Genomic DNA, 18,278 nt, shown 5'->3' with positions numbered 1-18,278 from the left:
CCTTGACAGGACATTATGGCTGCTGATTAGCATACACTGGTGGGTGGGGCAGCGTATGCGCAAACACACTGACACACACGCACACGCAAGAGAGACCACGACAGATTAGTTGTTTTCATAGTGTGATAATAAAAGAGCTGGCCAGCACATTGTCTAGTGTAATCCATGACAATTGTTTCAAAATGATGAAAAGCAAACATAATTAGAAATATGTATGCAAACACGTCAGGAAAAAGGCCTCAATATCGTCAATTTCCTCAGCGCTGTTTGTTCATGTGTTGTCTTCTTGGGGAATAAAATGCTCCTCTTTCTCACGACACTCACAAATACACAGGTATGCCTCTAACGTTCAAACACCCTGCCACCGAACACACACACAAACAACTGCATTCCATCTCCAGTGGTAATTTTAAAGTTGCCATGTAAACAGAAGCCAGAAATGATTGATACTCTAATTGATATAACTGTCCACAGTAACATACATATTATGCATTCAGCTGCATTTTCATAAAATTTTGCCATTCAGTCATTTAATATAGAGATCACAACATTATTTCAAGCTGCAAGCAGAATTGTTCAAACGGCATCCATAAATGAGGTTTCTCAGACCCTGGCTGAGTAAAGCAAAAATTCTCCAAAAGCTGAACAATCTCTTAAATGCTGGCAGATGTCCCGACCTCACTCTGAACATTGGCTGTTGCCTAATGTAAATGTTGGGGCAATTTTTCATCAGCACTGAAATGAATTCCACCGGCCCCGACTGCGCCGCAATAAAAGGATGTTAAACTTGGATTGTCTTTTGGGTCTGGACCATCAAACATGAGCAGATGCAACAACAACAAAAGATTATAGATCAAAACTCATAACCGGGCAATTTATCATCGGAATAACTCCTTCGCTGGCGTATCTGAGGAGCAAATGTGAAAACAATAGCGCTGCACTGATGGTGCAGTGTGCTGCATTACCACAACATGTTGCTGCACCACGGCCCTGCATGTGTAGTCTCACACTGGACACGTGTGTTGACAGCGCTGTATGACATGAGAAACAGAGGCATAGCAGAGAGAATCTTCTGAAATGTATTCCTTCACCTCATTCACTGCTTCATCCATCTCTTAATTGAATCAATTTTACCATCCTTCTCTTTCTTTCCATTTCTCTCTCTCTCCATTTGCCTCTCTTTCATACTCTCAATCTCTCTCGCCCTCTCCCTGCCCTGTGTGACTCCCCGGCTGCACTTGATTGATGATGAGAGAAATCTCCCAAGGACAGGCGCCCTGTTAAAGACAGGCCGGTGTGCTCTGTCTGTGGGAGCGAGTCGTGGGGATTAAAAAGAAACCCTAATACCCCTATGCTCCATTTCTGCTATTTTACCCTCCTCATTTCCTCCTCTTCCTCTTCCCTTTCCCTTTATATATCCTTACAATCCTGCTTCTCCATATTTTGTTCACCCTTTTTCTGGGTTTCCCCCCCCCCCCATTCTCCCCGGAGCTAGTACCATGCTCATATTTAGCATCTGCGCTGAGGGAGAGCCTCGTCACCATAGGGACTGCAGGATGGGGCTGATAGCTGTCAGGTGGAGGAGGGAGGAAGCACAGGGAGATAGGAAGAGAGGAAAGGGGGCTCTGCGGTCTGTGCCAAGCCCCCTCAGAGGCCCCTTCAGGGGGGGCCACGGTGTTATGAACGGGAGGCCGTACCAGAGAGAGACATGCAGCAGTCTGATTAATGACAGGGAAGCTATGGTATTCATCACTGCCCCGCATCAGCCCTGAGAGAAACACTGTTTGTTGCAAAGACTGCTGCTTTTCCTGCCTCTGGAAAGGGTTTTTCCACCTACTAGTTTTCCAGCAATTAATTTTAAATAATGACTGATGAGCCAAGCAGAGTCAGAATGCATTAAAGTAAATATTAGACCAATTAGGGATGATAATGAATTGAGGAGGAGTACTACTTGGTATTGGCTTGGTATTAAATAATGTGCTGCCGTATATGTTGTGGTTCTAAACTGAGTAGTTGCAGCCCCTAGATGAAAACATGAAAAGGACTACATTTCAAAGCATTAGAAGATAGGGAAAAAACAGAAGGCAATGAGATGCTTTTTCTGTCAACACATTGTCGGATTCTCCAAAAATATTACAGGATTTTCCAGCAGGTCTTTGTCCAAGCAGATTTCAGGGATTCGCCCAAATGTGTTACAATTCCAGAAAGAGAGAGAACAGACACAGTACAAGGCTATGAGCCCCTGAACAAATTGTGATAAATTGATGCCTTCCATGGTCAAATTGGAGAGCTCGTTGTGAAATCCATGAGCTGCTAGGAATTGTAAATGAATGTAAATAGCTTTGTTTTAATTTACAAGCAGAACGTATTGAGCCTCTGAGTGCCTGATTAAACATACAGCATGCAGAATACATGTTAATGCAAGGCAGATCATTACTGCAATATTCTCTTTCATAAACACATTCATACTCAGTTTTTCTGATTTTCAAATGCTCTTTACAGCATTCCAGAGCTGATCAAAATAAAGATCCCTATGATTCAGGAGGGGGACCCACCAATGAAATGTTTAGTAGCATATCAGATGAAAGATTTCTAGAGGCCAAGATCATCCAGGAATCTATGAAATTACAAAATAACACACACACACCAATGACAGACTTTCAATATTTGAAAGTTACATGGCATTCGGTTAACAATACTTCCAGGCCTTGAATGTCTTCAACCATAGGGCTGTCCACGACTGCTTGTTCAACACAGAGATTTGTCTATTCTCAATACTATTTGGCAAATCAGAAAAGTGCATTGACGTTGGATATTAGACTGTAGATTCCAATCATGGACTTTCAGGGGAGGCAGCCCTAGAACCAATGTCTTCATTCTACTGCAATCCGCACAAACTCACACTCTCTCTCTCTCTCTCTCTCACACACACATAGATTCTTACAACATTTATGACTGTCTGGAACATTGGCTTGCAGCAGGAAACTGAAGGGCATAGCTTCTTATCCAAAAACCAATACTTACACTGTCTTACAGCTCATCTGGTACCTGACAGGGAGAATCCCTGGGATGTCTCTTTTAAAGCCAGACAGCATTACACCAATTCTCCTGTGGCGTTGCCCATCTTTTAAACTTTTGCTGGAACAAATGCAGTCTGGAGTCTGAGACAAATTTACCCACTGGGCCTTTAAGCTAATCTTGTCGATCTTACCTCCCATTGGAATGTATATCACAATACTTCCCTGTCCTGCTGTGAGTATCAAATACAGAGTGCAGGATGGGGCAACAATGCAGCAGCAGTAGTGCGAGAAGCTTTTTAAAAAGTGGGACCTCTGGGAAAGCTGCATCATTCTGCACACATTAATACCCTTCACTTTGTATTTGTTTGTTTTTGGACAGAAAGTTAGCTCTACTGGGCAAAGTTTCATAACATTGCATGTTTTAAAGTTGTATACCACTGTCTTATATAATCACAGCAGTCTACTGTTGAAAACAGATAAGCTTGACTGCTTTGCTCAAGGGCACCCTGATGCTAGTCGCCAAGTCATTTCCGATTGAGATTTGCACCAACAGCTTCCCTGTCACAAGCCATTTAATTGCCTTCATGGTATTTTCTGCTCCGCTTGCATCTCCCCTCAGTAGCAGTATGAGGCCTTGGCAACATTTCTATATTTCCTCACTGTAAAGGTTACTTTTCTGAGGCTTATCATGGAGGTTAATTCTAAAGCTAATGAATTGGTATCCTGCCATAAAGGGATAGCGCTGAGATTAAGAGCAATTGATGGGACTAAAGCTTTGAATTTTAATGGTCAGAGGACATAACTGTATATCATTTAAAACACACTTTTAAAAACAGCTACTGTAAATCTAATGAAGAAGTCAAAGGTTACTGTGGAACTCAAGCTAAGGTAAAGGTATGCAGATTTGGGGTCATCAAATGACTGTAGGCTCAAAGTAGCAAAAGTTGCTGTAGACATCCAGTCATGTTGTTTTGATAATGGAAGACTAAAACGGTCAACATCTTTTCCAAATGCCCAGCACCAGCAATTGACATTCACATCACATCCACAACATGCGTGTATCGTTTCCTGTGAAATCCTCGTGTATGCAATCTGAAAGACAGACTGTCAGTAACAATGAAGCCTTCCACACAGCAAGGCCATTACAGAATGCTAATGCATCGAATGGATTTTACCAAAAAGAAAAAAAAGGGATAAAAAATTCCACTGTATCCATCAAATCTGAAATAGGGTTTGAGAGAATAAAAGAAGAAATATCACTGTGAGTAATACAAAACTACACTTCCTATGGAGGGACCATAATGAGCAATAATGACAAAAGAAATCCACCCGGGGCATCAGCTTGTGTGAGAGTTCTAATAGTGCGAGAACTCAATGCAACAATGTGGAGAGATTGAAGCAAGGAACTACGATAGGGGGATTTTTACAACGGACATTTTATTAGACCTCCCACTCTTTTTACGTGGTGCAGAGCTGTAATACACCGGCACTGAAGACTTAAGCCAGCACACTGGTGCTGCCGAAATGGTGTTTAAGGGAGATTCCACCAGTTCATATTCCAGAGCTTCTTTGATTTCCCACCTTAACTCTTCCCCATTACTTTCAATCAGCTGTGTTAATAATAAAATAGGTGGTTTTCTTTTGTTGCTAATCTATCTTATTTGCTATTCAACCACTTAAGGCCATTTTCAGTAGAGCTCATATTAGAATACTGGGCCCAATGGGCATTAATATTGGATGAAGTGGGAGTATAATAATGTGAGTTCCCCTCACTGGAGGCTAACCACTCTCAGTGCCTTCCTCTGAGGCTCTGCTGCAATATGCATGGAGGAATATTAATTACTGTTGAAGCATTATGGTTATTATTATGATTTCACATTATGTAGCTTCTAGGGGGGCATTGGTGGTGGGATGCTGAACATGTACGAACCACTTATCTTGATGAGCAGAGGGAAAAGAGGGTAAAGTAAGTATTTTTTTTCGTTCTTGCACTTTTTGTGGCTGTCTTAAAGCTATAGTGCCTAACTGCTTCATATAAATACATGTAATATATTCAAGCCATCGACACACAACGTTGATTAAGACTATCAGCTCCACAAAACTCTCTGTATTTCTTAGTTTGGTACCGTTTACAAACTGGTGTCGCCCCTACACTGGCGCAGGAGCTCAAGAAGCCCCCAAGAAAGGTTCAGTGGTTGAAAAAACGCACAGCAGAAGGTATAAAATCCGAGACGCGCCGACAGTGTTGTTGTAATTACTCAGAATTCCTCATGGGGGCGACAGAAGTTACACACTATAGCTTTAATGATAAAGTTGGTTATTGCTTGGCAAAAGATTTTAAAAATCTCTCCACTTCCCATCCTCTTCCTCCCTCTCTTTTCACACACTCTTCATTCTGCTTTTTGGAAACTTTCCCTTTCCCCCTCAACCTCTGCCTCCCTCCCTCCATCCATCCCTCTCTCCCTCCCTCCCACAGGCCCAGTGGATCAGAGGGTTTTAGGTGATAAATACCCCGGACCAAGGGCTCACCAGCCACCGATTCCTGCCACTTTACTGTGTCACATTGTGGCCGAGGCCTCATTAAAAAGGCATTAGCCTCCTCTTGGTCCCATGATGGAAGCTGTGTCTGGCGCAGTCACTGCCGCGGGGAGCTATTTAAAAGTGGCGGCATTGGAATGGATAAGGAAGAGAGAGAGAGAGAGAGAGAGAGAGAGAGAGAGAGAGAGATAGGGGTGAGAGAGAGAGAGCAACAGAGAGAGAAAGAGATGGCCTTGTAATGAAAGGGAAGATTTGGCTGGAGAGAGAGAGAGGGAGCGAGAGGCATCAGTTCCATGTGTGAGGATGAACCCAGGTCCGGGGGTTCCAAGGAGGCGTAGTGGGAGGAAGATGAGATAACTAGCTGTAGCAAAGTCCAGTTGCTTGTCCCTCACGAGGTGTGCGCTCAGAATTTAATTGATACCGACCAATTAAAAGCCACCCAGGTTTGACCTTGAGGGTGTGAGGAGAGGTGAATCCAGGGGTTGGGAACGGGATGAAGGGGGGAGCTTAGGGATGTGGAAATGGAGGTGAAGAGGGGAGGTGGAGAGTGCAGTGTGAAAACACAAGAGTAAGCGTTTGCAGCACATCATTAGTAAATAAGTAGTCTGACTCTGGGAGCCGAGGACAGGACAGAGGGAAAGGTGGGGGAAGGATGCAGGAAGGAGATAAACAAAGCACACACTAAAGGTGTGAATCGGGAGGAGATATGCACTGATTTTGACAAAAAAAAGTGATTGACAAGCATTCTCCAGAATCACTGACTTAAACTTTAAATATGAAGAACATTATGTGCATGGTATCTAAAAGATTCTCGACTCAACAAAGACTGCAACAAAATACCATCGTTAAAAAACAGATCAATATTTAGTTGTATGTTATTGCTCTTTAGTGTCAAGAAAACAACAACTAAAAAGGCGAAATTCTAATGTTCCAACTAAAGGTCAATGAAGGCACTGTGTACATGAGTGAGGCCGCGTATGACATTTCAAGAAACATTGTGAAAGAGCGGGATGATTAGCAGCATCAATCAATAACAGTGGTCCACACCCAACTTGTGTGCAAAACGAGTTCAGCATATTATGACCTTTAAGATGATACTTGTTCACAAACAGTAAATCATTTCTACATCCAGCAGTAATGCAGCAACATAAGCATTCATTTGGAGCCATACTCTGGCCATCAGGGAAACACATGTCAAATATTCACTCTGTTTTGGTTTGCAACTATAAAGCTGGTGAAAATAAATCAAGTTTTTGGCACATAAATTTAGTGGACAAGCCAATAACAAATTACAAGGTCAACAGGAACACAAGTCTAAATGAATTCTAATGTTGTTGTGAATTCACTATGTTAATAAGTAACTGTTGGCTATTATATATAGCTATTTCACTGTATCAACATTGGCCGCGTTTCCCAGAATCTTTAAGAGCCTCTTTGGGCTAAGTACTTCTTTGGAGCGCTCTTAAGAACGCTGTGAAAGAAGAATGCGTTTCCCAGATTCGTTCTTAGCGAAAGTAGCTCTTTCACTAAGATGGAACTGTAAGACGGAGCTGACCCACTCTTTCAACCTTTCTTAGCGACCAAATCGTCAGTGATCATGCCGCGTCAGGGAAATTTATTTCCTCCACTTTTCGAAATAATAAAACAATGCTCAATGCGGACCACTGGCGCAAGAAACATAGACTAATAGTAGAGAAAAAAAATGTTTTAATGAATTAGACGTTTACGTTTTCCACACACACATGTGAGTTTATAGTACTACTACACATACAAAAAAAACATCAACAACCCTGTGGCATTTCACAGATATCAAAGAAACAGATTTAATTGAACTCAGCTGAACCTCATCCAGAGCGGCTCCACCTGCTAAAGGCGTTGCCAAAGTCCGCGCGTTTGAGAAACCATGGCTGCAATACAACACCTTCTCGCTGCGAACCAACAGCCTCGCCGTGCGCGAAGCCAGACGGTTTACATAAATGCATACGTGCGTCGGCACTTCTCCCCACTGGACGTGCTATCAGACCGGGCCGTCCAGGCAAAGTACCGGCTGCCCTGTGCGGAGATCCAACGGCACATCCAGAGCAACCCGCTGCAATTTTGCCTTCAGCCCGGTCCAACAACCCGCAGCCCCTACCTCTTCACCACCAGTCACCAAGCACTAAACCATAAACCCACAACCACCACACATCACCCATATCAACTCTCAGGCCTGAAGGCTGAAATAAATAAACAGAACCAGCAGATGTAGGCTACATGTAACGTCCTGCACACTATTATTATTGCTGCAGTGTCCGGGTGCTTTACCTGAAAGTCTGGCACTGGAATGCTGTTGAAAGGGCGCACAATACGCACAGGTCATTAACCTACGCTTAGATACATTACAAATTGCCTGGGACTTTTTGTTGCTAGGTTTGACACCCTCATTTCAATGCAAAATGATCCACACAATACATGGTTGAAAAGAAACCAAAATAGTTTATTGAAACCATATGGGGGAGGGGTTACTCCGCGCTGTCTTTACTGGGCGTCTGCATCACCTGCAACGAAGGGAGATTGATTAGTGAAACCTTCGCACTCTTCCTTTTTGTTTGGTTCTGGAACTCCTGCCATTTCTTCCTCACAGCACGCCAGTCACGCAGGCCACATGGGCTGGAGGGGGACATCTTTTCGGCTATGGCCTGCTTAACACGGTTCTTCACCGTGATGTTCTTTTTGCCCTTTGTTCCCCCGAATAAAACTCCCCGGTGCTGCCAGACCTCGTCCACTAAGACGCCCAACTCCTCCGCGGTAAACGACGGTGCCCGCTTGTTTCTTTTGCTGCCACTTTCTTCCATTCTCACATCACATGTGTGTGCCTATATCCACGGGGTATATATGCGCTAATGGGCTTGATTACTACTTTGATACACTTGTTGCCACACACACCCGCACCCACACACCCCCCCACACACACGATACATGCGTAGCCTAATTCCACCTGTGTGGGGGAGACCACGGGGCGCTGTGTGTGACTTATGCGCTGATAAAGAGGTGGGTGATCGATTCGCCTGGCATCGATTTATTCAGTTTCAGCACGACCGCGGTGGACAGCTCCCACCAAAAAGCTTCTTTCGCTTCAACTTACGCGTTCTCCAAAGAAGGCACTTAAGAAGCCATCTGGGAAACACCCGTATCTTAACGCTCCTTCTTTGGCGAACCCTTCTTTCGACCCTTCTTTGGCCCCAAAGAACGATCGATTCTGGGAAACGCGGCCATTGTGTTTACAGCTTGTTTCCGCTGAGCCCAAGTGGCCACCAAAAAGAGGACGAAAGACACTATGGCGATCAAATTACTGGAGGAGTAAATCGTTTTCCTCATAGATCCAACATCTTAATGTTCTTCTCAAAGTGCACTAGACTGATACATTTAACTTTAAATACACAAATATTTCTTCCGCCAGACACACCTAGAGTACCACCATAGTCTCACAAAACCCTGGGGGAAAGTAGATTAAATTGCTTAAACCTAAGCATAGTCCAATTTTTTTATATGAGCAATGAGAAAGACACTGACAAACAACCTACTGTGTCATTAAGGACAAAATTCACAAAAAGGCCTGGTCTGACAGATGGACTAAAAAAAAGTCAAAAAAAGCTTGATATATCTTGACTGACAGGCGGATAACTTGCTACATGTATGTCCTCGGGTGGGTTGCAAGAGAGACAGACAGAAAGACAAGCTGCTTCCTGATTTATCAACAGTGCGGATTCAACGTCCCGCCCTCTGCCCTCTTTACTGTGATGGAAGGACAGGAATAAACTAGCACAGAGCTGTCACCTCCACCACCTGTGTGTCTGACTACCCGCTGACAAGCCAAAGAAGTACATTGCTGTGTGTGCGTGTGTGTGTGTGTGTGTGTGTGTGTACCTCTCTCTCTCTCTCTCTCAATGAAAGAGGACACAGGTCAGGCAGGCAGGTTGTACTCAGGTGCAGAGGAATGTGTTCGTCTAATAAGGATTTTTGGATAAAAATTGCAACAGACAGACAGGAAGGTTTTTGGTAGTGAGCAGTTGATCTAGTAGCCAGACAAGGTAGACTGTAGCTCAGAGAGGAAGACAGGCACTGCTGAGGAAGCACCGATGCGGATCAAAAGGCAAGAGGGTCACACAGGCAGACAGGACTCAGGTGGATAGGAAGTGGATTAGCTAGTGTGGGTTACAGTTTCCTTTGTATGTACAGTATAACAGACAGACAGTATAGGCTGCGAGAGGTTCAGGTGCAGTGGGAGAGAATAGCGAGGCAGACTGCGTTAGACTTGGCAGACTTGTGGGATTGCAGTTTGACGGATGAGCACTATGCTGTTCGGTTCAGAGGACAGACAGGAAGCAAAGGGTTGATGTAATGCTGCAGGCAGACAGGCAGACGGATAACGAGTCTTCTGAGACAAATCGATACACCGGGCAGACAAAACTTTATATTTTCTTTCTCGACCTGTAAAGTCTTTTTTGTTCTCGTCTGGTCTTGTTTACCGTGTTCTTATTCTTAGCATCGTATCGACTCCTTTGTGTTTTGATCAATTAGACATAAACCAGTTTAGTCTGCGCATTTGGAAACCTCCTGAGAAAAGCCTATCCAACAAATGGCATCTGTTGTTTACTGGGCTGCATTAGTTTGATTGAGTAAAAGTTCCATTATTGCAAATGTAATTAGAAAAGCTATGAATCTTCACACCGTAGCCGCACATTTTCACACGACTCCCACAACCTGTCATGTCTGCTGAAAGAACTTCAGCAACACATCCTGCATAACACTTTATACTTGTACATTGTGTCTCTAAACCGACTCTTACTTTGTTTCTCACTTGTATTTTTAACTTAGGAAAAACTTTATCCATGATCTCATAGAAAGGCCAGTCATTTCAACACATACTGCTCATTTGAGTTTATAAATACAGACTTGTGTTAAAAAAAAATTCACTGTGTTCATGGTACATGTTTTTAGTTCGTCTTTTTAAGCAGCAAACAAAATTATAATAATAATTCTCTTGTGTGACAGTAAAGATGGTAACACTTTACAATAAGGTACACAAAAAAAGAGTAGTTACCCTTTTAAAAAGGTTAGTTACCCTTTTGAAAAGAGTAGTTACCCTTTTCAAAAAGAGTAGTTACACTTTTCAAAAAGAGTAGTTACCCTTTTTGAAAAGAGTAGTTACCCTTTTTGAAAAGAGTAGTTACCCTTTTCAAAAAGAGTAGTTACACTTTTGAAAAGAGTAGTTACACTTTTGAAAAGAGTAGTTACCCTTTTCAAAAAGAGTAGTTACACTTTTCAAAAAGAGTAGTTACCCTTTTTGAAAAGAGTAGTTACCCTTTTCAAAAAGAGTAGTTACACTTTTGAAAAGAGTAGTTACCCTTTTGAAAAGAGTAGTTACCCTTTTCAAAAAGAGTAGTTACACTTTCAAAAAGAGTAGTTACCCTTTTTGAAAAGAGTAGTTACCCTTTTTGAAAAGAGTAGTTACCCTTTTCAAAAAGAGTAGTTACACTTTTGAAAAGAGTAGTTACACTTTTGAAAAGAGTAGTTACCCTTTTCAAAAAGAGTAGTTACACTTTTCAAAAAGAGTAGTTACCCTTTTTGAAAAGAGTAGTTACCCTTTTCAAAAAGAGTAGTTACACTTTTGAAAAGAGTAGTTACCCTTTTGAAAAGAGTAGTTACCCTTTTCGAAAAGAGTAGTTACCCTTTTCGAAAAGAGTAGTTACCCTTTTTGAAAAGAGTAGTTACCCTTTTCAAAAAGAGTAGTTACACTTTTGAAAAGAGTAGTTACCCTTTTGAAAAGAGTAGTTACCCTTTTCAAAAAGAGTAGTTACACTTTTCAAAAAGAGTAGTTACCCTTTTTGAAAAGAGTAGTTACCCTTTTCAAAAAGAGTAGTTACACTTTTGAAAAGAGTAGTTACCCTTTTGAAAAGAGTAGTTACCCTTTTCGAAAAGAGTAGTTACCCTTTTCAAAAAGAGTAGTTACACTTTTGAAAAGAGTAGTTACCCTTTTGAAAAGAGTAGTTACCCTTTTCAAAAAGAGTAGTTACCCTTTTGAAAAGAGTAGTTACCCTTTTCAAAAAGAGTAGTTACCCTTTTTGAAAAGAGTAGTTACCCTTTTAAAAAGGTTAGTTACCCTTTTGAAAAGGTTAGTTACCCTTTTGAAAAAGAGTAGTTACCCTTTTGAAAAAGAGTAGTTACCCTTTTGAAAAGGTTAGTTACCCTTTTGAAAAGGTACGTTTTTGAATTTTCTCCATCCACTTAGAATGGGGCTGTGGAGTCATTTTTGGAAAATAACATTTCAGATCCACATACATATTTTCATATATTTTCATATTTTCGGGGTCCTGGGGCCCATTCCAGAGGAGGTAATTTCAAACTCCTGAAAAAGTTGAACATTTTGAAAGTTATTAGAGGAAAAGCATTCTCAAACTCTCGACTTAGGCAAATTTCACTTAGTTCAAAAGGGTAACTAACCTTTTCAAAAGGGTAACTACTCTTTTTGAAAAGAGTAGTTACACTTTTGAAAAGAGTAGTTACCCTTTTTGAAAAGAGTAGTTACCCTTTTGAAAAGAGTAGTTACCCTTTTCAAAAAGAGTAGTTACCCTTTTGAAAAGAGTAGTTACCCTTTTGAAAAGGTTAGTTACCCTTTTCAAAAAGAGTAGTTACCCTTTTTGAAAAGAGTAGTTACCCTTTTGAAAAGAGTAGTTACTCTTTTGAAAAGAGTAGTTACCCTTTTCAAAAAGAGTAGTTACACTTTTGAAAAGAGTAGTTACCCTTTTCAAAAAGAGTAGTTACCCTTTTGAAAAGAGTAGTTACCCTTTTGAAAAGAGTAGTTACCCTTTTCAAAAAGAGTAGTTATACTTTTCAAAAAGAGTAGTTACCCTTTTTGAAAAGAGTAGTTACCCTTTTTGAAAAGAGTAGTTACCCTTTTCAAAAAGAGTAGTTACACTTTTGAAAAGAGTAGTTACACTTTTGAAAAGAGTAGTTACCCTTTTCAAAAAGAGTAGTTACACTTTTCAAAAAGAGTAGTTACCCTTTTTGAAAAGAGTAGTTACCCTTTTCAAAAAGAGTAGTTACACTTTTGAAAAGAGTAGTTACCCTTTTGAAAAGAGTAGTTACCCTTTTCAAAAAGAGTAGTTACACTTTCAAAAAGAGTAGTTACCCTTTTTGAAAAGAGTAGTTACCCTTTTTGAAAAGAGTAGTTACCCTTTTCAAAAAGAGTAGTTACACTTTTGAAAAGAGTAGTTACACTTTTGAAAAGAGTAGTTACCCTTTTCAAAAAGAGTAGTTACACTTTTCAAAAAGAGTAGTTACCCTTTTTGAAAAGAGTAGTTACCCTTTTCAAAAAGAGTAGTTACACTTTTGAAAAGAGTAGTTACCCTTTTGAAAAGAGTAGTTACCCTTTTCGAAAAGAGTAGTTACCCTTTTCGAAAAGAGTAGTTACCCTTTTTGAAAAGAGTAGTTACCCTTTTCAAAAAGAGTAGTTACACTTTTGAAAAGAGTAGTTACCCTTTTGAAAAGAGTAGTTACCCTTTTCAAAAAGAGTAGTTACACTTTTCAAAAAGAGTAGTTACCCTTTTTGAAAAGAGTAGTTACCCTTTTCAAAAAGAGTAGTTACACTTTTGAAAAGAGTAGTTACCCTTTTGAAAAGAGTAGTTACCCTTTTCGAAAAGAGTAGTTACCCTTTTCAAAAAGAGTAGTTACACTTTTGAAAAGAGTAGTTACCCTTTTGAAAAGAGTAGTTACCCTTTTCAAAAAGAGTAGTTACCCTTTTGAAAAGAGTAGTTACCCTTTTCAAAAAGAGTAGTTACCCTTTTTGAAAAGAGTAGTTACCCTTTTAAAAAGGTTAGTTACCCTTTTGAAAAGGTTAGTTACCCTTTTGAAAAAGAGTAGTTACCCTTTTGAAAAAGAGTAGTTACCCTTTTGAAAAGGTTAGTTACCCTTTTGAAAAGGTACGTTTTTGAATTTTCTCCATCCACTTAGAATGGGGCTGTGGAGTCATTTTTGGAAAATAACATTTCAGATCCACATACATATTTTCATATATTTTCATATTTTCGGGGTCCTGGGGCCCATTCCAGAGGAGGTAATTTCAAACTCCTGAAAAAGTTGAACATTTTGAAAGTTATTAGAGGAAAAGCATTCTCAAACTCTCGACTTAGGCAAATTTCACTTAGTTCAAAAGGGTAACTAACCTTTTCAAAAGGGTAACTACTCTTTTTGAAAAGAGTAGTTACACTTTTGAAAAGAGTAGTTACCCTTTTTGAAAAGAGTAGTTACCCTTTTGAAAAGAGTAGTTACCCTTTTCAAAAAGAGTAGTTACCCTTTTGAAAAGAGTAGTTACCCTTTTGAAAAGGTTAGTTACCCTTTTCAAAAAGAGTAGTTACCCTTTTTGAAAAGAGTAGTTACCCTTTTGAAAAGAGTAGTTACTCTTTTGAAAAGAGTAGTTACCCTTTTCAAAAAGAGTAGTTACACTTTTGAAAAGAGTAGTTACCCTTTTCAAAAAGAGTAGTTACCCTTTTGAAAAGAGTAGTTACCCTTTTGAAAAGAGTAGTTACCCTTTTCAAAAAGAGTAGTTACCCTTTTGAAAAGAGTAGTTACCCTTTTGAAAAGAGTAGTTACCCTTTTGAAAAGAGTAGTTACCCTTTTCAAAAAGAGTAGTTACACTTTTGAAAAGAGTAGTTACCCTTTTGAAAAGAGTAGTTACCCTTTTCAAAAAGAGTAGTTACCCTTTTGAAAAGGTTAGTTACCCTTTTCAAAAGGTTAGTTACCCTTTTCAAAAAGAGTAGTTACCCTTTTGAAAAGAGTAGTTACCCTTTTGAAAAGAGTAGTTACCCTTTTCAAAAAGAGTAGTTACACTTTTGAAAAGTGTAACTACTCTTTTCAAAAAGAGTAGTTACCCTTTTGAAAAGGTTAGTTACCCTTTTGGGTAGAACTAAGTGAAATTTGCCTAAGTCGAGAGTTTGAGAATGCTTTTCCTCTAATAACTTTCAAAATGTTCAACTTTTTCAGGAGTTTGAAATTACCTCCTCTGGAATGGGCCCCAGGACCCCGAAAATATGAAAATATATGAAAATATGTATGTGGATCTGAAATGTTATTTTCCAAAAATGACTCCACAGCCCCATTCTAAGTGGATGGAGAAAATTCAAAAACGTACCTTTTCAAAAGGGTAACTACTCTTTTCAAAAGTGTAACTACTCTTTTTGAAAAGGGTAACTACTCTTTTCAAAAAGGGTAACTACTCTTTTCGAAAAGGGTAACTACTCTTTTTGAAAAAGGTAACTACTCTTTTCAAAAGGGTAACTACTCTTTTCGAAAAGGGTAACTACTCTTTTCAAAAGGGTAACTACTCTTTTCAAAAGTGTAACTACTCTTTTTGAAAAGGGTAACTACTCTTTTCAAAAAGGGTAACTACTCTTTTTGAAAAGTGTAACTACTCTTTTTGAAAAGGGTAACTACTCTTTTCAAAAGTGTAACTACTCTTTTCAAAAGTGTAACTACTCTTTTTGAAAAGGGTAACTACTCTTTTCAAAAAGGGTAACTACTCTTTTTGAAAGTGTAACTACTCTTTTTGAAAAGGGTAACTACTCTTTTCAAAAGGGTAACTACTCTTTTCAAAAGTGTAACTACTCTTTTCAAAAAGGGTAACTACTCTTTTTGAAAAGTGTAACTACTCTTTTTGAAAAGGGTAACTACTCTTTTCAAAAGTGTAACTACTCTTTTCAAAAGTGTAACTACTCTTTTTGAAAAGGGTAACTACTCTTTTCAAAAAGGGTAACTACTCTTTTTGAAAAGGGTAACTACTCTTTTCAAAAGGGTAACTACTCTTTTCAAAAGTGTAATTACTCTTTTCAAAAAGAGTAGTTACCCTTTTGAAAAGGTTAGTTACCCTTTTGGGTAGAACTAAGTGAAATTTGCCTAAGTCGAGAGTTTGAGAATGCTTTTCCTCTAATAACTTTCAAAATGTTCAACTTTTTCAGGAGTTTGAAATTACCTCCTCTGGAATGGGCCCCAGGACCCCGAAAATATGAAAATATATGAAAATATGTATGTGGATCTGAAATGTTATTTTCCAAAAATGACTCCACAGCCCCATTCTAAGTGGATGGAGAAAATTCAAAAACGTACCTTTTCAAAAGGGTAACTAACCTTTTCAAAAGGGTAACTACTCTTTTTCAAAAGGGTAACTACTCTTTTTCAAAAGGGTAACTAACCTTTTCAAAAGGGTAACTACTCTTTTTGAAAAGGGTAACTACTCTTTTCAAAAGGGTAACTACTCTTTTTGAAAAGGGTAACTACTCTTTTCAAAAGTGTAACTACTCTTTTCAAAAAGGGTAACTACTCTTTTCGAAAAGGGTAACTACTCTTTTCAAAAGGGTAACTACTCTTTTCAAAAGTGTAACTACTCTTTTTGAAAAGGGTAACTACTCTTTTCAAAAAGAGTAACTACTCTTTTCAAAAAGGGTAACTACTCTTTTTGAAAAGTGTAACTACTCTTTTTGAAAAGGGTAACTACTCTTTTCAAAAGGGTAACTACTCTTTTCAAAAGTGTAACTACTCTTTTTGAAAAGGGTAACTACTCTTTTCAAAAAGGGTAACTACTCTTTTCGAAAAGGGTAACTACTCTTTTCAAAAGGGTAACTACTCTTTTCAAAAGTGTAACTACTCTTTTCGAAAAGGGTAACTACTCTTTTCAAAAAGGGTAACTACTCTTTTCGAAAAGGGTAACTACTCTTTTCGAAAAGGGTAACTACTCTTTTCAAAAGGGTAACTACTCTTTTCAAAAGTGTAACTACTCTTTTTGAAAAGGGTAACTACTCTTTTCAAAAAGGGTAACTACTCTTTTTGAAAAGTGTAACTACTCTTTTTGAAAAGGGTAACTACTCTTTTCAAAAGTGTAACTACTCTTTTCAAAAGTGTAACTACTCTTTTTGAAAAGGGTAACTACTCTTTTCAAAAAGGGTAACTACTCTTTTTGAAAGTGTAACTACTCTTTTTGAAAAGGGTAACTACTCTTTTCAAAAGGGTAACTACTCTTTTCAAAAGTGTAACTACTCTTTTTGAAAAGGGTAACTACTCTTTTCAAAAAGGGTAACTACTCTTTTCAAAAGGGTAACTACTCTTTTTGAAAAGTGTAACTACTCTTTTTGAAAAGGGTAACTACTCTTTTCAAAAGTGTAACTACTCTTTTCAAAAGTGTAACTACTCTTTTTGAAAAGGGTAACTACTCTTTTCAAAAAGGGTAACTACTCTTTTTGAAAAGTGTAACTACTCTTTTTGAAAAGGGTAACTACTCTTTTCAAAAGGGTAACTAACCTTTTTAAAAGGGTAACTACTCTTTTTTTGTGTACCTTATTGTAAAGTGTTACCAAGATCTTAACTGGACTGAACTACAACACAAACAAAAATAGCCTTACTGATAACAAATCATGATAATGCCTATCCCTAAAAACAAGAAAGGGCATTTAAAAAAAACTATCTGGAGAAACTCTCATGCCCTCTCCACAGGCTCTAAAACACAGTCAACCGGTGAGTGAACAACCAATAAAAGCAAAGTTAGAGCTAATGCCCTGTTGGCTGTATCAGTGCTGACAGCAGTAATAACCCAACAGCGTGCAGACAAACAAGGCACAGCAGCACAGAACAACACACACACACACACACACACACACACACACACACACACACACACACACACACACACACACACACACACACACACACACACACACACACACACAGCCAATGCAGTAACCATCAGTGCCCTAATAAAACCATGCTAGTGGACAGACAGTCGACTTACTTTATTTATCCTCGAAGCTCTTTTTCCTCCATGAAGATGAACTGGTGTACATATCCGAGTCATAAAATGTCCAATTGATGCACTTGTTGCTGCTGAGATGGTGGTTGATTTTACTGACAACCATTTTCTTTATTACTTCCTCCATGTTTGCTAGCTACCTGCCCTGATTTTCAATATTTAAATAAAGATAAAATAACCTGGCTTGCTTTGAGAAACACGAGCGATAGATGTCACTGTCCAATTTCTTTATATATTGTATTCACCTAATACAATATGTCACTATGAAATCGCGGCGGCCGTTTGTCATGGTTTAATTGACTTCACCTGCCGTCGCGCGAGGCTCCACATGATTGGCTCAAATGAAACAGCGCAATTTCACTTTTGTCTACACTGGCTTGGCTTCCCTAGACCTTTTGTTTTAAAGAAACTAAATAAAAACGGGAGAGACTATATTTTTTTCGTGTTTATATTTCTATTCCATCGACAGTAAACGCTATTTTCAATCGATGTTCATTTAGTAATCAATTAAATAGATAATTATGTCAGTTAATCTCTGTATCATAACTTTAATTTTAGTCAGCTTGAGGTCCCACCTTTTATATACTGTCTATGGGTCCCACAGAAAGTAGCCTATACATTTCCAAAAAAATAAAAGAAGAAAAAAAAAGATTGTCAAAACTTTTTCCCACAGTAAACTTTGGAAGGTAAAAAGGACAGGAGAGAAGAACTTCCAGCATCTGGAGGAAGTTGCTGAAATAGCTCGACTGTAATGAGACGACAGGATCGCAGACATTTTGCTGACGCCCGTAGAACTCCCCAATCCAATTAATAATAAAAATTCCCCCACATCCTTCCAAATACCCTCTCCTTCTTATTATGAATCTGTATTTAATTAATGCGCAGAG

This window comes from Ammodytes marinus, assembly GCF_949987685.1.
Source record: "Ammodytes marinus genome assembly, chromosome: 17".
Classification (NCBI taxonomy): Eukaryota; Metazoa; Chordata; class Actinopteri; order Uranoscopiformes; family Ammodytidae; genus Ammodytes; species Ammodytes marinus.
The sequence above is the reverse complement of the archived record's forward strand: the minus strand, read 5'-3'. Positions refer to the sequence as shown.